Source organism: Acanthopagrus latus, chromosome 13 (assembly GCF_904848185.1).
Source record: "Acanthopagrus latus isolate v.2019 chromosome 13, fAcaLat1.1, whole genome shotgun sequence".
Classification (NCBI taxonomy): domain Eukaryota; kingdom Metazoa; phylum Chordata; class Actinopteri; order Spariformes; family Sparidae; genus Acanthopagrus; species Acanthopagrus latus.
In genome coordinates, this window is record NC_051051.1 from 13882077 (window position 1) to 13903243 (window position 21167).

General features: G+C 40.9%; 1 protein-coding gene across 4 annotated transcripts in view; it reads left to right on the plus strand.

The window, feature by feature from the left end:
* The first annotated feature begins 730 nt into the window (after positions 1 to 730).
* The window catches only part of auts2a (activator of transcription and developmental regulator AUTS2 a), a 362432-nt gene continuing 341995 nt past the window's right edge, over positions 731 to 21167 (plus strand). For all 4 annotated transcript variants that reach the window (XM_037118510.1, XM_037118512.1, XM_037118511.1 and 1 more), the window contains exon 1: positions 731 to 889. The gene's annotated coding sequence lies outside the window, so the exon portion shown is untranslated. The remainder of the gene's footprint in view (positions 890 to 21167) is intronic.

A 21167-nucleotide genomic window follows, 5' to 3' on the forward strand; every position in this document is an offset into this window, starting at 1 on the left:
GTGCGAACTTATATTTTGCAATTTTCTGTTTTGTACGATTGAAGATTTGATCTTGGTGTTTTCACTTACTCTTAAAGTGTACTCAAGTGATTTACTATTGCACTTCCTTCAAGCTGGCAGACTTTCAAGAGACAGATTAAAATGAATGGTCAAATCAATGCAGAGGCTATAACATCCTGACTTGTATACCTTAGTTTACCCAATAATCAGACTTGTTTGGCCATTTTGTTTCACCTCCTTTATTCAGACATGTGTCCAATCAACACAGATTTTATTGTAGTATGGTAGTATTTGTTGTTTGCTCTATTGAAACTCTTCCTTCACCTTGGGAACAGTAACTGATTAACTAAACTAGCTAAATAAGGTTTCAATTAAAAGCCTCCTCAAGATTAAAGGTCTGGTTAAAAGCCACCAAATACACCTCGAGGAAAGATTCATGAGATTTGGATTCATCACGGGGGGGTACTACTCACCCTGTGAAAACAACTGGATAATGTCGTCTGTGGCTTTGGAGGAAATTAAAATAACCATGATGATTTTCAAAACTTGATCTAATACGGTTGCATGATAGGAAATGCAGGATTCACTGTTGGGGTCTTTGAGTCACACTAGGGACAGTCAGTATCTTGGTCACACAGGCTATTAACCTTGCCTGTTGCCTATAATTTCCATCCATCCATCCATCCATCCATCCATTGCCTGTAACCGCTTTATCCCTTTTTCATCGCAGGGCCCTCACTGATGGCAGAGGCCTCCATGCAAGGTGCCAACCGTACATCAGGAGCAATTTGGGGTTCAGTATATTGCTCAAGGACACTTCAGCTTGCAGCTCAGCTCAGCCTGGAGTTGGGATTTGAACCAGCGACAGCTGCCCCCGCCCACAACTTCTGTAAGTTCAATTACAACAGTCTTTTCTTGCTGTTTTTCCTTTGCTGTTTGCCAGGTACCAGAGTAGGAACAGGTACCTTTCTAAAAAGCTCTGGTTGGCTCTGTTGTTTTAGCAAACAGCTGTCAATGAGCACAACTCCAGGCTTAATTGAATCGTTAAAAAAACATCTGTGAAGTGGGCCGTAGTTCAAAGGTTTGACCCGAGGCTAGTCTTATGCTGTCTCCCCTGCCTTCTAACAGCCTACATCTCTCAGACTCCATCCCCCTTGTTTGTTTTTGTTTACGATTTGAAGTCTGAAGCCCGTGCCGATATAACCCTGATCCTGGTTATTTTCTCAGACTTTTTTTTTCAGGTTGAGTAGTACCAATTATGATGAGTAAATTGATCTCCAACTGTTAAGTCTGAGTGGTTTCCCCTTTTAATAAGTCATAAATGTCCTATTTCATCCACAGAAAGCAGCGTTTACCTCCATATAAGAAGTTAGATGAATGTCTCATGAATAAGCAGAGACCAAAAATGTGCACCCACTGCAATTCTTGTCACTCTTTATCACTTGTAGCAGTGTGTAGTGGTTGCCAGACCCACAGAGGCAGTACCTTTAGCTCTTTATATGTTTCTCTGTTTGGCCCAGTCTTTAGCCCCGAGCTGATCGGTGTAATGACCTCAGTGTGAAAGTGGAAGCAGAAATCAATATGACGGCCCCAGGTGTTCATGATGTGTGGTTGCACTCCCTGGCCTCTGATTTAGGGAGACAGCTACAGAATGAAATAACTTGTGTTGCTCATTTTTTTTTTTTTTTTTTACGATTGCATCTTTCCCAATCACAGAAGCCTTGAATCTTCATGCACACCTTTAATATTATTGTCATATACTCTGCTTCTTTTAGTATCTCAGGGATGATGATTGGAAGTGGATGAAATTGGAGAGTTCACTTATACTACAGTCAAAAAATATCAGCATGCTCTTTGCAGACTGAACTCTTAAATTGTCTGTTTCCACAATGCGTCACATTAAGCACAACCCTCTTGTTAGAGTTGAGTTGAGCATCTCAGTCAGACTTCAGCCTGAGAAACTACAACTCTGCTGACTACTCTACATCAATACAATGGGGTGAAGGGGTCAGCAGACTGTGGGTGGGAAGCATTTATAGAGCCAATACAGGAACAGTGTTTTAACCTAACCTCACAGTGATGTTGTATGAATTGGTCATCTGTCATCTGCTACCTTGTCTTAGTAAAGATGCCGATTGGTTGACCCTTCTTGGCCTATAGCTGATAGGCAGCCTCGGGTTCAGCCCTCCCAGTGGAGAACATACGTTTAAGCTGAACAGCAGACAGACACCAGTGATGATGTCATCACCAGACAAACCCTGCAGCTGCTCCACAGACAGTAAATAATGAAAGTCTCTCAAGTTACTATGACAGCACTGTGAATGTTTCACTGGAACTGGCCACATCTTGAATGCACAGCTGTAAGCATTGCACTGAAATATAATTCTTGAAGGCAACAGTAACTCCCATGGGGCCCACAGTGTTACTGGCCATTCTTTATTAAGTGTCATCATTCATTCAAATCATGACAACCTTAGACAGTTGTACCTAGATACCAACATTACTTTCCTAAATCGTGGAAATAGAACAATATCAATTTTGTTTTATGGTGAATGCTCTTCTAAACCGCCCTGAATGGCAGCTACAGGAGGGAAGGTGATTAATGAAAGCAAGTGTGCTGAAACACCACAATATTACATCCTGGAGTGCTAGGGGAACGTGTGTGTGTGTGATAAACTTGGCGATGAGGCTGGCAGATATTTCTCCATCAGCCCCATCTCAAAGTTCATGTCTACCTTGGTCAGTTCTGTGATCACTCAAGTAGAAATAAAAGTGTAGTAAATTCCGTGCCATGGTTTCAGTATGGTGCCACATTCATAATGTCTTGTCATCCAAAGACAATAGTCCTTGTGGTCAATATTGTCTAAAAGGCCGCATATATCATTTTCACATGTGAGGAATTTGGACTGATATAGTGCATAACCGTCCAACACAGTTCATTGGATTGAATATTAGTTTTACTATTTTATAGATAATAGAAATATGAATACAGTACATTTGCAATATTGTGATAACAGTATATTGGGTTAGGATATTATTTATAATATCAGCCATTTCACCCAGGCCAGCAGGAACGTTTCACATCTGCACACCAGAGTTTTCCAGGAAATCTATCTACCAGACAGCGTATATAAAGCTTTGTTTTCAACACAGACAAGCTGAACAACTCTGAATTTAAATGTTCTAAATCTTAATTAGTTAATGTGCTGTACATTCAATCAGTAGGCATTTATTCTTTTTACGCTCGCATTAACTTCGAGACGTGTAAAGCACATCACTTCACAAAACAGGAAAACACATGCGTTTAGTTTTCTTTTTGCAGCTATTTATTTTGATTTGTGTAAAAGTGTATCATTATTGTTGCAGAGAAAAACTCCATTCCAGCGCTGGATCCCCATGGTAATGTAATGATTGATGCAAACAATGCCTGTCCTCTGTCTGAACTTTCCCATGTGTGCTTTGGAGGATGTCAATCATTATGGAGTCTGGAAAATATGAAATACTGCAAGTCAGACACATATAAACACAGCCGTTTTCCCTCAACAAGAAAAATCTTAGACTGAGCCACAGTTGCATAATAAGGCAAACAGACTGCAGGCTACATATTTACACAAACATGGGTCATAAAACCAGCCCTCCTGAGTCATTTATGCTCAGGGCAAAGTGCTCTCAAGGAAAGAGATTTATTTGGCTTCATTATGTTTGCATGGTGAGGCTGGTACAGCCATCATTTCTATTAGACACTTTTCTGGCCCATTAAACCTCATTACATATTGATCCTGTTCCTCCGGATGATAATGCACCATTTATTTCCATTGGTCCACTTCCACCTCTTTATAATTTCATTGTTCATAAAGTGTCAGTGAGTGCCAGTGGAAATGCACACTTCACTTGTTCCTAGATTACATGACAGGTTTAGTTCTTACCCTGCCCGTAAAACAATAAACACCATTTGGATCACTTTGACGTGCAAATAAACATCTGCAGAGTGTTTACTACCCACGTCAGATTGCTTTGTTGACTTCAACTTATCTAGTAGTCATCTTCAAACTGAGACTAGCTTCTGCTCAAAAAGACTGTTAGCAGCTCAAACTTTGCTGTTAAAGGGCCAGTTTATAGGATACGGGCAATCTATTGGCAGAGATGGAATATGATATTCAGAATTGTTTTTTCATTAGTGTATAGTCACTTTAAACTAAATGTTGCTGTGGTTAAGTTTGCTTAGAATGAGCCCTTCATATCCACATTGGGACTGGGTTCGACAGTGGCCCAAATGGACAAACCAACTGCCTCTCGAGAGCTTTTGTGTTTTAGCTTGCTGAAGTTAGCCACAGGGGCTAGATGTTTACAGCTGCCTTGGTAACACTGTAAGTATCTCCCTGATTGGCTACTGTTGTCTCGTTTGGAAAATACTAACATTATTGTCCAAATTTTAAATCCATCATCATCATGTTTGATTCTATCAGCGTGGCCCTGATGAGTCAGCGAGCAGTTAAGGAGGCTTAAGACTGGATCTGTAAACCCCTCACATTACTAGATAATCTGGGCTGAACTTTGGTACAGGCGAAGCTCCCAGACCAGATTTCTCCTCTGATTGTAGGGAGGGTCACACAAGGATTAGATCGTCCTGAAACTACTACATTGTGAGCCCAGCCTATGTTGGTGGGGTTTTTTTTGGGGTTTTTTCACAGCATCTCTCGTTTTCTCTTCTCCTCTTCCCTCTATTCTGAGAAAGTAAGTCAGTGTTCAAGTGTCGGAGTGCTTAACTTGAGTATTCACCCACATCATTTACTGTGTATGACATTGCTTTACAGAAACACACCTCTATATATTTCTGTGCATATGTGCCCCATAAACATTGCTGCACAGTTGCCCTAACTGCACAATGTCCATGTGAACAACTGACCTGTTCATACAGGCCTGTTGCTTGTCTTTACCTGCTGTAGATTGATTATGCTTAGCATATTGTCACCTTATGCTCGGATGTACTCCTATCTGTAAGTTGAAAAATGTAGTTTTTGATGCACCTGTGCATATTTACATTTTCACACCCAGTAGATTGGACACTAAACATTCCACCACCTGTAAAATTCAGACATAAACTGTTTGAATTAATTGAAGCAACTGTTTATTGAGTTTCTGTCGTCATCCCACTCACTCACTCACGCTTCTCGCCATCACTATCTAAATCACAGTCTTGGATTTATTTGACGTTTTTTTTCTGCACTTCTGCTACTGTAATCATGCAATTTCTCTGCAGGGATCAGTTTCATCTCATCTCTTCTTATATAAACCTGTTTTATTCCCCTTACCCCCCCCCTTTTTTTTTTTAAATCGCCCACTGCTTGTACCTTGAAAAGCACTGCATCACTGGTGTCCTTCAGAACCCTTCCAGAGATGCAACTTTTTTGGGAAATCAGACATCGGATTCAATAGACATTCATTTTGATTCTTTGTTTTGGAATTACAAATAACAGTTTGACTGTAACTGAAAGGTTCATCTCACCATCAATGTCAATACAATGCCAAATATTTTATATAGCAGTATAGCTGTATTCCATCACACTAAAATATAACATTCAGTAATGAATGTTTGCACTGTCTCACCTTTAACTGCTAATTTTCACAGATCATGTGAAGTACACTAGTTTAAGCTCCTGCAGCTCCAATTGTTGATGACAAAAAAAAAAAAAAGTTTTGGACCATTTTTAGGTTTCTGTCGCCTGTGCTCTGCCCCAGTTGTACCAGCTGAGTAGTTTTCTTCTAAGCTGTCAACTCACTTCACCCTCAGCCTTTGTTGTTCTTTTGCTGCATGATCAGCTGCCCACAAAACTTGATGTAGTGATTTTCGTGTGCATGACAGCGACATGAACGCAGTGACAAGCCCTCAGTGGCCGTTCTCGCTGTCACTGGGGTGAGGTCTCTGTCTGAGGCCACCTGGCTTCCCTCGGGGGACATAATTTATGATGCTAATGAAATGTGAGCATGCATAGGCCATCGGAAAGTAAGTGATGAATCTCCTGCGCGGAGCTCGTCATCCATCACAGAGGTCCCCCCCGCCTGTAGAAGCCTACAGGAAGCCCGAGCCTGTTCCTCTCTGATTAATGTTTAGGCTGATGCATCTCCAAGATTATCTTTTTTGATCGTGTCATCTCTTTGTTATTGCTGCTGCGGGCTTACTGCGATTAGAACATGGACTGGGGGCTCTATTTCAACACAAAGTCATTGTGCGAAATATTTGACTTTGCCTAAAGAGGAATTAAATCATCAAGCTGAGTAACACATTCACTGCCGCACTGTACGACCGTTCTGCGTGCCGGTTCCTCTGCTGCTGTTCCCTCATTCAACCTTGCTTATTTTCCATTAGAGGAAAGTTTAGTTACATGCCAGTTGTGCCAGATAAGTTCTATTGTTTAAATGCAGATTGGATCCATTTATTTTCACTCAAAGACTGAACGTTTGAACAGACAGTGGGGATTTTTGCAATTACATTTATCTGAGAATGTCCGTTGCTTTGTACGCTGAAAAGTAATTTTGGTCAGTAGAGATTTGCAACCGCTGCTACAGCTGCTGAATTTAAACAGTCTTTTAGGCGTGTTTATTAGAGCCCAGCAGTGTCTATCTGTGCGAAAGAAGTTTTACCGTCCAGAATGGCTGCCTTAATAAAGGTGCTTCAAATGTATGCAAATACATACCCCTCCCTCTCTCTGTCCTTGTCTTTCGGTCCCTGAGCAAATATAATTTTTCGTGCAAGAAAGGGTACAAGCAGACTGATCGTCTCGTGGTGCAGAGTTAGTTTATTCTCTGCATTGTAACCAGGTGTCATCATTTTACTGGGAATGCAGATAAACATTATTTTGTATCATTTTTTGCTCTGTTGCCGTTCAGACTCCTAGAGCCTCAATCACATTTTAAATTGCTTGGTTTTAGAGGCGTGACTGTAGGGACTGCAATGTCAGTCCATCACTTTTTTGCAGACTGAAATAACTCAACTCTTATTGCATGGATAAGAAATTTGGTAGACATTTCCCACAGGTGAATTATAATTATTATGCTGTCCTCAGGTCAGATTTGTTTGATATGGTGCTTTATGATGAAATACATGCAAAACTAATGAAAATCACATCATCCTCATCTGGACTTTTTGTTTAGTGCCAAATAGCAAATGTCAGCACCAAATATGCTAAACCAAGATGTGTAAACATATCTGATAAACATCATCATGTTAACACAGTTATTGTTAGGATGTTTGCATGCTCATGTTAGCATTTTTCTCTGCTGTGCCAAAGGACAGCTTCACGGACGCTGTTACAGTTACAGTTTATAGTCAGGTAAAACAGAGACAAGCACCAAAAGAGAATCTAGTAACAGCAAATGTTTTGCAAGCCTTTCACCATAATATGTATTTATCCCCCCTTACTTTCCAGACTTACCAAAGATAAACGACAAAAAACTGTCATGACAAACTTTGACTGAAATATTTCTCACTCCTGATCGGTGCATACAAAGCCAAATTCAAACCAGTGTAAGAGGCGATGGTGATGAAAGCACATACAGATATCTCATGTGAAATGAAAAGCACACAAAGCATGCGTTTTAACCTTTAGCAGAAAATGTTTTCATGTAGGACCTAATTGCTCTGAATAAAAGCCCGGCTGAGAAAACACATGCCTGTTTTAACTACAACAATTACAATAACTGCTTGATAATGTAATAAGCCAAGTGATTAATTGTTGCAGCAGTTTGTTTCTTTTTTTAGTAAAAGCCAGTATAAATAAATGTACTCAAATTATAGAGTTGTCCAATTACCATAACAACCTTTTTACGGAGCTGTTTTTATAGAGCCTTTGTTTATATTTGTTTGCCTCTGCCAAGGAGGTTGTTCTTTCAATCGTGTCCATTTGTTTAATGGTTGGTTTGTTTGTCAGCAGGATTAAACAACAACTACTGAATGTATTTTCACAAAACTTAGTTTGGGGATGGGATTTAGCAGATTAAACCCCATTCACTTTTAGTGCAGATCCAGGCAAAGGGGCAGATCCAGTAATGTTTTCTTTTCTCACTTAATTTAAACCTGTGAGATATGACATTTTTGGTTGTCTGGTATCTTTGAGTACAGTTTGGCCTTGGTGGAGGTATTTACTCTACTGAGTGCCATTCTAGCTTTAAGTGTGTTTTATGTTTGCTGTTTGCTGTATCAGATGATGAAATGCAAATGAAACGCATAACATCAAAAGCGAAGAATCAGTCATGACACAGACAAATACAATAGCACTGTTACCTGCTGAGCCGCAGACGTGGATCCTTTTGATACTATCAACCCCTGCATGTGTGCCTGCATGTAGGTTGTGTTCGGATCAGCGTTTGCATAATTAAATAGGAGTGGTGATCTGGTTAGACGAGGGTTGGAACATCCCTCTCCTCACATCAGCGGTTACGGCTATCTGAGCAGCTCTGTTCCACTTCCCCCCCGGCACACAGTGGTCTCTGTCGTGAGTCTGCATGAAACAACCCTGCCAAGACACCCTTCTCCACCCCCACCCACCGCTGTCATTTCCAATAGCTTTCCACCTTGCCATGATGAAGTGTTGGGCCCTGCCCCCGTTGCCCTCCCCTCATGCATGCAGCCTGGTGAGCCAGCAGAGAAGAGAAAACAGGCACAGCTGGTGTGAGACACGAGGAAACACTTTCTACACCCACTATGGATGATGTGCTACCGGGCTGCACAGCATAAAAAGTAAACCACTTCGAAATTAATTAGCTCTAGTCAGAATGGTAATTAGTTTGAAAGTGCCAGGGATTTACTTTGTGTGAGATAAACGTGTGAAAAAAGGGAAGCGGGAGGAAAATTCAAATCAGTGAGGGAACACAGATAGTTTAAAGGAGAGGAGTTTACAAGTACCTCTGCTAATTCCTCACGTCTCTCTCACACGTTGCCACACATCTTTCAAAATCAGCCTTTTCCAGTCCATTCTGTTCCGTGTCCTGCTGTGATGCTGGACTTCTTGCAGCTTTGCAGCTTTCTTATTTCCCCATTAATTCTTTGTACTTGCTTATCTATGCTAATATTGTTTCTGAAGATATAACAACCTTGAGGCAGATACTAATTAAAGAGCAAAATAAAACACCCTTTCCCTTGTAAACACATTTTTAATGAATTCGTGTGGAAATGAAACATGAAGGGGATAAATCGCTCATCATGAAGCACTTTAGGTTTTCCTGTTCTTCGAGTGTCTTGTTTGTCGATAATGCAAGCATGCAAAGTGTAAATGAACACCCCTGATGCAGAGAGAGAAACTGAATTAACGTGAGGTGTTTGGTGGATTGGTAGTGCAGTCGGAATCAAAGAAGACATCAGTTCAGGAATCAGCTGCGTCTTCTTTCTTCAGTTCTCCAAGATGTGTGCATCTGAATAACACATCAGCTGTTTGGTTTGTGCTTGACATCATGTATGGTATATGAACTAACAAGCCATGCTGACCGTGAGATCATTTTTAGATGTTATTTTCCATCGGCTGTCTCTTGTCAAACAAGTGAACGTTTTTTTTTTTTCCCCTCTCATTTTTTCATCCTGCTGCTGGGGCTCATGCTGTCTGTCAGGCAGCCCCACTATACACGAATACACATTTTCTGCTGTGCGGCTGCTTACATGGAGCTTTTGCTCACAATAACTCGTGGCATAACTCCATTTTACAACAGTCATTCCCGGTCTGTCACCTTGTACAGAGGGAAATTGTAAATGTGAAATGCGTGCTCCTTGCTGACACATTCACAACCACTCCAGATTTAAATAGCTGTAGAGCTTACGCAACCAGTTTCATTCACAGTCACACCACCCTCCCATGTCTGTAATTCCTGCAGCAGTCAAACGCTGTACAGTAATCATTAGTTATTTCAAATATGTGCATCTGTAAGTGTTTCTTAGTGCTTACCAGCACTTTTTTGCCGATGCCAGCATAGAAATCATATAAAAACGCTGTAACTTCAAGTCTTGGCTCAAAATCATTTAATTAAAATGTTTCCTTCTCTCTCAGAGTATTCAGGTGGCTGTTGTCTGTAGAGTGTGAAGTGCTAATAGCTGAAATCAGAAGGACTTTTGACGATGCATTTTTGCCAGAATGCAAAACAAATTGGCCACGGGCTACAAAATGCAGACATTCAGCAAGGTTCATCCTCAATAATACCTGAGATAATTCATCAGTGTTCATCACCATTAGTTGTGCAGTGCAGAATAAAGCCTGACAGGTGTTATTTTAACCACATTAACCTACAGGCGGACATTGCTTTAAAGCATGCTTCGCTAGAATGAAAAATCCTCATCCTACTCTCAAGTGGTTTTAAGATTTTTCTTTTAGTGAACACATGGAAGAGGTTGCATTTAAGAATATTGTTTTGGGGAGGGACTAACTAAATAAAGTTGATGCAGCCCACCACAGATGTCCACCCTTTAATACACAAGACTTTCACCTTCAAAACCACACAGATCGGGTTATGTCAGACTTCAGTTTTGTATGGCTGCAAACCATGCAACATGCAACTAACCTCCCATGTTGCCAGTGTGAAAGCAGCCAGAAAACAGCTGCCATGTGACAGAGCACCAGCACAGACTTAACAATGGCGAGTTTTCCCAACGATTAATGTCATTACCACAGCACACAACGAACTTCCAACATGTCAAAATATTATTCTTCACAGCTCATTTGCGCTGGCTTGTTTTCCGTCATGCTCTGCATCCTGTGGCGCAGAGATCTGAAGGGTCAGCAGGTCAAGGGGACTTTGTAATGGAAACAGATCTTTGTTGAGGTTCACCCTACAAGGCTTAAGAGCTGTAATGCCACATTGCAGAGCACCTGCGTCCAGAAATCCACTCAAAGCTAAGCAGCTAGCCCTCATGTGGTCAGCGTGATTACACTAATACGATTAGCCCTTGCTTTTCTATCCTGTCTGGATTAGAATATTGGATAGCTGAGTAGAGAGAAACATATTTTAGACCTTAGTGATTTAAGAGATTACCAGCTCTGGTCTGACTGCAGCTTCATCCACACACAGGCTCATGTACACACACACACACACACACACACACACACACACACACACACACACACACACACACACACACACACACACACACATACAGACATGCATGACTGCAGGAAGCACACGGAATGGTATTATGTTCTTCCTTTGTAACCCTGGTGGATGGCAGTGGATATGGGGCATGATATCTTTGTTTCTTAGTTATGGCAGTGGCTTGGGTGATTAGTATTGCACGTTTTGCGGTAAAGACAGGCTCTCCATTTGTGCATTGCTTCTTAACAAACTGCAATCTGCATTTTAAAGTCTTTTATTATGTTACAATATCAGTTGGCCTAAAGTAATAAGCTACTTATTATGCTAATTCTTAGTTACCTTCAACAAAATGCCCAAATAACCTATGATCTTTTTAAATAAACAACACAGGGATGAACATGCAGACAGCGGATCAAATTTTTATATATTCTATGATATGAATACATATTTGTAATTGCAGGCTTAGTCATATAAAACACAGTAGACTGTAGCCTCTATAATGTAGGCTATAATGACATGACAAGATGAAAAGATCTCCTTCTATGCCTTATTATTTTGTTCCACAGAGCAAGGAATGCATGGACGTATGTGATTCAAGAATGTAAATGAAAGTGCGCTCAGAGGATTAGGCTTCATCACCGGGCTCATTTCAGTCACACAGAGACTCAACAGAGAACTTAAAGGCTTGGCTGTATTAAACACACACATAACCTGTATTAATATGGTCATGGGCTGTGTCAATGGGTTTAAAAAAAAAAACAACAATAAACATTTCAGTTGGTTGGTAACACAGATTGTAATGCGTTACATTACATTTTACAATAGTAACAAACAATAGTCCAAAACGCAAACATATTGATATAATGTCAATGTAAGACAAATAAAAGAAAAAGAAAAGAAACGGAAAATATGCAGATTTAAGAAGCTGGAGCCATCATGTTTTTGACATTTTTGTTTGAAAAATGACTGAATAACACTTATGTATATCAAAACGTGGTACAAATTGTAGTTCACATACATTACTGTGGAGAGGTTGGTTTCTGTAAACCGTACATTGCTGTCTAGAGAAGATGAACCCTTTTGCACTTCACATCACACAACTTTGTATGCTGCCGTTACATGTGTATATAGAAAAATAGACACGTACTCCATTAGTCTAATCTTTCCATGCTCCAGGTGTTTGGCAGTGGTGTGTACCACCTCTCATCCCCACTGCCTCACACCAGAGGAGTACAAACCAGCTGATTATTGACTTGGGTTGTGGTTAAGAAGAAGTGACAGTCTGATGAGTGCTAGACAACACGCAGCATTCTGGGGTAATGCCTGTATTTGTAGCCCAGCGGGCCAAGCCATAACACTTACCATTTAATAAGCAACGGCCTGCAGGGAGCCCTGGGCTTATTCATCCTCCAGTAGCTTTCTGCTGAACACACGGCACTCTGCTGGGACCAGGAGCGGACCATGGATGGATTGTAAGAGCTGGATACAGTGTGGCTGTTCAGCCTTGCTTCTGATTTTTTTCACTGGCCACCCGTGGTATTGCAAATAAAAATCTCATTCATCCGAAACAGAATTTTCTCCTTAGACCACTGACAGGACACCAGTGATAAACATGATCGATTAATACTCTATGTGTATTTGTTAGATATGGGGTTACTTTCCCAAAGCCCAGGAAAGTGCTTTTTTTTCAGAATGATGTAAACATGGTTAATGAGCTGGACATTCACATTCATGTTGTGTCATAGAATTGGTTCACATAGCCCGGCTGAGACAAGAGCGTGATGGGATAATCTTCAGAAATAACCTGGAAGCAAGAAAGCCTACCTGGCTCTTCAGATGGATCCACCAACTCAGCTGTGAGCCACCCCTGGTCAAGGACACAGTGTCAGCCGTGGAATGGCCTGGCTGGCTCTCATACTGCATCTGTGTGTTCAGTCATGCGTGCCAGATGTGTCTGGATTTGACACCCGAGAATGACTCATGTTTACTTTAGTAATGAATGCATTGGTGGTTCCATTTACATGAGCTGACGGTCTGCTGGCCATACTCCAGTTGAGGTTACATAGAGTGGGTTAAGCTGTTTACATGCATGCTTGACCTCTTGTTGCTTGAACAACAGTTTGTGATATCTTGCACATTTGTGTGTCAAGCACAAAAACAGAGCAGTTTGTTGAAAAATAAGTATGAAATGTATGAAGTTGTGTTTTTAGAAGATGTGGGAGATTATTGACACACAGAAAAATACCCTCAAGGAGGTTAGCATTGTTTTCGTTTAAGTAGTACCTCTGAAGCTTATGGTTCTTGCTTCATTTTCACTAGTGGCAGATTTCTTGCAGACTGCATCACGTTTCCTCCCGGAGTTTCCTTCAAGTACCTATATTTATTTTATGCTACCCTCACAAGCTTCCCAGGCCCTGCTACATTGTAACATAATGTTTAAAGTGATGGTGAGAAAGCTCAATTGCTCTCATCAGGCCATTGAACCTTCTTACAGCAGACTTCAGAGTCTCCCACATGACTTCTGGCAAACTGTAGCCCAGATATAATGTGGGTTTTCTATGAGTGACTTTCTCCTTGCAGTTTTCCTAATAAGTTGCAGCTGATGAAGCCCTCGGATAACAGTCGTATGAACAACACTTAATACTTGTCATTTCAAGTTTCTTGTCTCCACATAAAAACAACACGAGACATAAGACACTTTCTTTTCTACTTGGCCACTTTATTTGATTCATGTGGGTGGCATGAATAATCAGATTTAAATCCATCTTGAATGCTTCTTGGATGCAATGAGTAAGCAAAATACCAGAACCCCTTGAACTGGCTCACCTAAATGCAATGCAGTTGTCATCAATCTTCCATTCCATTTCCATCTCTGCTTTTCCAGTTTCTTCTGTAATGGAAAAGAGTTGCCGGCTGCATCAGTGATAATTTAAGTGCATCGTATTAGATTGGGTGAATCCTTATGCAAACATGAGTTTCATCACCGTCCTGGTGAAGTCATGAATCACCGGTAATGAGCTGGGAATGGGCAGCCCAGTTTTGAATTTTTGAGGCAATGCATTTTTAAGGGATCACAATGAGTTATTAAATGACGTAAGAATTATTTTCAGCCAAAAAGGAACACCAACCCCTCCAGTTGATCTGAAAAATGTGTACATTTTGAGATGATGTAGTTGCTGAAACTTCATTTAGTAAGCAAATAATTCCAGTAGTTTTAGAAACTTAAGCAGGCACACATACAGTAGTGGCACTTGCAGATTTGCATAACATAAAAGAGTGGACTATTGGCTTTGGGGTGGGCTACGCTCTCTGATTAGCCTTCAAGGTTTTTTTTATAATAGTTAATCTGCCAGTTATTCTGGCGTTGTGAATATTATTTTGCCCGTGACAAGGCGAAATCTTCAAATGCTCTTTTTGTTTGTTTGTGGGGAAACTTTATAGGTTTACCTCATTCAAAACACAACATGCTCCCTTGGTTAAGCTGCCAGATAATGTTCAGTATTCATAGTCGCGAGTCACCCTGGGATTCTCTTTTAGTCAACACCCATTTTTCCTGCATTGATGTCTCATCTCTCCTGCTGTCGTCGCTTGATGCCTCCTGTCTCTTTCGTTCTCTGCTCTGTTCTTTTGCCCCAGGCAACACCTCTCTCCTAAGACAGAGATGTGATGGGTAGCGCTTGTGCAGAGAAGAGTGATGGAGCTTTAGCGACGAAGCAGATGTAAAGTAAAAGCAGCTTGTCACACCAGGTACTTTCCCCCTCTCTAACAGATGGCAGATTTGCTATCACAAGCCTTTGTCTTCATATCTGAAGGAGAGATGGCTCTTGTCAAACACCTGGAAAAGGTGGCGGCATGCTATTGTCTCTTTTCTCATCGGTGATATGACAGAAAATCAAATTTCACAGCATAATTGTAATTATCTCCTACAGATGTACATGTATTGTACTGCACGCTGACAGAGCACAGTTTGTCATCCCTCTTTCCTGTCATTCATCACCTTCTCTAGTTTCTTTATTAAACTACACTGGTAGATAGATGCTTTCCACTTCCGTCTGAGCTTAAATCTGTTATATAAAAGCTGTTATTTTGCACTCTCCCTAAGGCCCATTTCCTCTTCTTTTCTGAGGCTACTAGCAAGGATAAAGCACTATGAGGAAAAACCCTGCACCACCATGACTTATGGGCCATAATCCTCCACTTATGCATTGACAAGGCATCCCTTATACACAAAGCGAATCCCTCTCTCTACACACACTAAATCTAAAAGGATGAAGAAAATGGGACTGAATTTCCTAATGCCTTTTATCCTCTAGTTCTCTATCAAGTTCTCTTTTCCTCGACAGGCTCTGGCAGGCCATCCTGTTACATTTGTTGCGAGAATTAGATTAGCTTCTTATCAGATGAAGTCCCACTGAGGTTCACCTTCCATGTAGGTGATGTCAGGGTTGATGCAGTAAATCCCACAGCTGCTAAAACATGCCAGACAAAGGTTTGACTGGGTCTCATATCGGAGATATTGGTGGAGCCAGGGGAGCAATAAGTATAGGCTTTCAATGGGTACTTTTACCTATAAGCCTGGTATTACTTTAATAGGTGTAGCTGAGCTCAGCCTCGAATGAAACAGTGTCATATCATCATTTTATTCGGGTTAGAGTAACTGAGTCTGAAATTTCATTTTGATGTGTCCTCACTTGGGAAGATCAGAGACTTTTGTTTCTCAAAGGTCTCTCTGCAGTCTTTTCTCGTGTACCCATGGATCACTGCCAAAATCTGCCTGAGCTGCGAGAGAATGGAGCTGAAAAGGGGTATTGTCTGGGCAGAGCCCTGATAGAGAGATACAGTAGTTGTCTGTTACATCCAAAGACACAGTGAAAAGACTGGATGGGTGGAATATACAGCTCTGATTATAACGTAAAGCCCCATTTTGACTTTGATAGAGGAATTCTTTTTAAAAGAGCACTGGCACTTTCCACTTCACAGTACCATCCTCCTGACACTACTTACTGCCACTGTCACTGCACTTCACCAAAAGTCTGCGCTGCCGTGCAACAGGGTGAAATCCTCTCAGAGAGAGCTGTGCTGACATACAGAGGGGCTTTTGCTTGGGTTAGATGACCACAGAGCATCTCAGCCTTGGTGACATCACTGGGTTGAATTGCACAACACAGGAGGGCCAACTCCACAGGTCAAGACTCTGCTGTCTGTTGACATCTAAAGGGGGAAAATCATTCCTTTAAGGACAGCAATGTAAACATCTTGTCCAGAGAAGACAAATGGTTTTGAAAGAGGAGTAAAGGAATTCATCTATGTCAAACTGGAACGCCATCTTTGAAAAGAGGAGGTGGCCTATGATATTCCTTCCCCAGACAGCTTACAACTATTCACACCTGTGCTCACATAGCCTTAGAAACCCACACGAAGACAGGTTTGACCAGCGACCCACAAGTGGTCCCAGCGACTCTGAAACTCAGAGCTCACACGTCCTTAACTCTGTAAGGACACTCCCACACACAGTTTAAAAGCCAGCTAACTCGTCTCTAGAACTGAAGAAACCTCTTGGATGAGACTTGAAATGTCTTCAAGACACTAAAACAAGTCCAGTTGCCTACAATACAGCTGCATTACCATGACCTGGATGACTGAGAACCTTCTTAAACATCACTAGGCTCATTTAGACCAACAGGGTTTTTTTTGTTGTTTTTTTTCTAATAAATCTATTGGCTTATAGATCCTGATACAGTTATCAGCATCCAGCGGCATGCCATCTTCTGTATAAACACCTTTTGTCATCTGAGTCAATCACTGGAACCTCTTTATATGGAAAGTAAAAGCCAGCACCTTCCGAACGTTTGCTCCAGTTGTGTCATATTCAAGATGATGATCTGTCACGCCTCTCGATATGAGGCCCTCTGTCAAGTATTTAATAGTTGTAGGATGAACCTTTGAGCAATATTTATAGAACACATGGTGTCTTTGAAAATAGACTTTTTCCTACAAATATTTCCAAATAGTGACATGAATAACACTGCACAAAGCCTAGATCAGTAACTGTGCAAGTGTTGTGATAACGGGCTAACAATTCTCGATCGTGGAAACAACAGAAATGGGGGCTTTAAAGAACACAGCACCATTGCCTCACTTAGCTACTCTCTGTCCCAATTAGTTTGGTAAAATCAATTTTCTGTTGTTTTCATTTGCCTGAAACTGGTGCCTTGAAAAGACTTGAAAAAGTAATAAGAAAGTGCTCCTACAAGCTTTGGGATATATTGTTCTGAGGTGAAATTGGATGGGTTTTAGATGTTTAATGACCAGCTGGCTCACAAACAATGGAGCAGTTGTAGGTTTATTTCGCCTCTCATCAGGTCAAGAGGCAGTGAAAGCAGGCGAGGCAAGCTGTGGAAGGAAACAAAGCAGACAAATGGTTAGTTGTGGTCTCAAATGTGATGGCTGAAATGAAGATTGAGGAGAGTGCGGACGTCAGCCCGGACTAAAAATAGCTGTAAGGAATAGAAGCGAAGCAGAAATGTGGAAAATGCGTTAAGCAACAGATCTATCCTACGTTCCTGAGACAAAGCAAACAAAGAAAGTCTATATCAAACAATAAAACTCATAAAATGAATTGCTGTAATACAGTGGGAAGCTCCAAGAGATGTATTGCTTCACTGATAAACAAGTGAGACAACTAGCAAAAAAGGCCCTCGCTCTATAAACAAAAGCTGCTACTTTTTGAACCATTCTAGTGGAGTTATATCAGTGTCTGTCTGTCACTTCACCACTTAAGTCCAGACTGAATGAATTAGAAACTTTTGGACTGATTAAGATACAATTTTGGCATCAACATGCGCGGTCCCAAGAAGATTAATCTTATTTACTGTGGCGGTCCCCTGACTTTTACCCTAGCCCTAGGAGCTGGTTGACATTTTTGTTAGCAATAGCATTTGGCAGAGATATCAGTGGTGCCCAGAGGATAAACCCTGGTGTCACTGATGATCCCCTGATCTTTGTCTTTGACAGGCCCAGGAGGTCAGAGTTTATAACTTGTCCAGTCAAATATCTCAACATTAACTTGATTGCTTCACACAAAAATGTTTGATAATGGTAGACACGTTGTGATAACTTTGGTTGAATCATAACCATTCAATTCATTCGTCCAATACTTTGGTCAATGACAGAATACCTGCAAAATCAGTTTCAGCTGTTTGTTTTCAGCTCTGTGTTACCATGCTGATATATTAAAATAAAAAGCTGCAGGATCTCTCCATGATTCTGTCAAACAGGCTCATAAAGAAAGGGGGACTGTGCAAGGATAGTAACCCATAATAAGGCACTCAATTGAAGAAGCTCACATTAATATAAACTAAACATGAAAATCATGTTTGACTTTCACATATTGATATTCAGAGCTCAGTTAAGCCACACTATGAATTAGAGGATCACCAACACCTTTGATGACATTTGTCGGAATCCATTTGTAATTTCTTTGGTTTAATACCAGGAGACAAAGCAGTTGTTCAAAACCATAGCTCTCTTAAATAAAAAAAAAAAAAAAAACCTCTTTGAATGATCAATTATTATTCATTCAGACAACACATACATAAGCAAACGCATGTGAGCTTTGATCAAGCCCTGTGCTACTTCCATTCGCTACAACAAGCTGACAGAGCTACACACATGCGAGTGCAGACACACACAAACACACACATACATGCCCTCCGTAGCTGATTAATAAGAGCACAGCCAGAGGCATTTACCACCACTCCATTATTCAGTTTGATTATCTGGAGGAAATGATAGAGTATTAGAGCTTTTAATGACTTTGGCATCCCCTCGTGTATTAGTTGCTGATGAGGACGGTTTTAATCATTGTGCTGCGCTAACTTGGTCCAGAATCACAGCAGCATATTAATGCAATGTGTTGCAAACTATACACAAACACAGGGTAACGGGCCTCATGAGCAGAAAAAGAGCAACATGGGGATGCCTGCAAATTAAAATACATGATTAATACGCTGATACTTTAGAGGCGGTGGGAATTTGTTGTATTGGACCTCTGGCACTTTGGGCTGGCAAAACGATCTCGCCTGAAAAGGTAAATAAGATAACAAATGCTGACTGTGGATGCTCACATCACATCTAATTCCCAAGGCCTCGCAATTTATATCATCGTCAAGAGTACAAAAAACAACAAAGCAGCCCTGGGACATGAGTCTCTGAAACAAGCTGAAACTGTGCCTTCTATCTTTGGCAGGGAGTAGATTAAGGGGCCATCCACATGGATACGCTTTTGTATGTGAACGCACATGTTTTACATCGTTTTGGCCGATCATACAAATGGATCCTTTAAATGCAGTACCTGTAAATGCACTTTTTGAAAACCTGGTCTCAGGATGGGAAAATTCGAAAACTCCAGCCTTACATTCTTGTTTGGACAGCCAATCTGCATACTTTGCGTAACGATGACGCCATCGCCCCACCCCTCGACCTCTTGCCTTCAAACCTTCCTCTGAACCCCGTGACATAACAACAACAATAATAGTGGTGGACTACATGCTTGTGTTCGTGCTGCAAAAGATATTGAGCCTTCCTTCACCTTGTAGTTGAGTGTGAGTCGCAGCAGCAGTTTGACCTCATTATCGGTCCACACAAACGATTCTGGTTTCCTTGCACTAGCCATTTTTGTTGTCTTCTTGTTGTATTCGGTGCCTCCTTCTCCTGCTTTATGCGCATGCTCCATCTCTTCTCCATTTTTGTTGAATGTCAAGCGCCACCCATATGCCTGGAATATGAACTAAAGCATGTTGAGTTGTTTTTAATGGATCCATTTGGACGCAAATATCCTTGAAACGGTGCCAAGGAAGACGGGGCGGGAAAAAGATTGTTTTGGTACGTGTGGACATGGCTCAAGGAAAAAACTTCTTCTTCTCTTTCTTTTTATCAGTGTTTTTCTCACTGCACAATTACTGCACGGTATCTGAAAGCTCTTCTCAGTGGTGAAAGGATAGAGTAGTGAGTGAGAGAGACTGCTGAAATTCAACACTGTATGTTAATGCACCCTGGCAGCCCTGAGTTAAATGATGGGTCTGAGGGAAGCTTGTGTGTGATTATGGATGTGAATATAGTTTTATACCTTGAGCTAAACACGTCCGACACCGACAGGTGATGTTTGACCCATTCTACAAATGCTTAACTGGTGTATAATTCACATTGACTGCTAAGCATAAAATACAGGTCAGAAGTTCTGTCACAGATACTGTACTATTGTGAGGCTGATACACGTACGTGCTGTTTAAATTGAAACTATCTGAATACAGCGGACACCGATGTAAAACAACCCGCTTTACAGCATTTGAGCGTTCAAATAACCAAAGCGTAATGTTAGTTATTACTTATATTGGTGTTATAAAAGCCATTATGAGCTCTCCTATTTGCTGGACCAATTTAACAGCTGCTTGCTATAAAGAACTGGTCAGAGGCCAAATTTGTAGAGAAGAGGCTTGTCGCCAGAAGAATTACCACTAATGGCCGCAGGGTCACAAGACCTGGTGTAAAATGAGTTGGAAGAGATGTAGGCAAACTTAAAATCCAAAATTTTCCTCACTTTTCACTCACTCCCAAAATGTTTCACTTCATCACGTCCTTCTGGCTTCATTGCAAACCACTATGCTACATACATTATACTAGTTTATGAAAAATACAGTGCTGAATTCGTAGTTTGTATAAGCACTGATGTGTTCAGTGCTCTTAGTTTACCTGCAGTTTTATAGTGCTGTCAGGGTAAGCGCACAGATTTTGCTAAAATTTACAAAAACACATTTTCTGCAGTTTGACAACATTTGCAAGATTTAGAAAAAAAGCTTCAAGAAATGCATCGTATAAAAGGATATGGAGAGAACTGAGAGACCAATTCAACAGTTTGAGACAAATATGAAACAGAACTGATACAGAAACACACTGAAGTTGATTATGTTTTCTATCTCACTGGAACATGAGCTAATGATTTCAATCTGTTTAAGTTTGTTGATTCTGTTTGTGTGATTCAGACGTTATTGCAGATATTTGTGTCTAGTTTATAGCATATTTTATGTACATTATACATA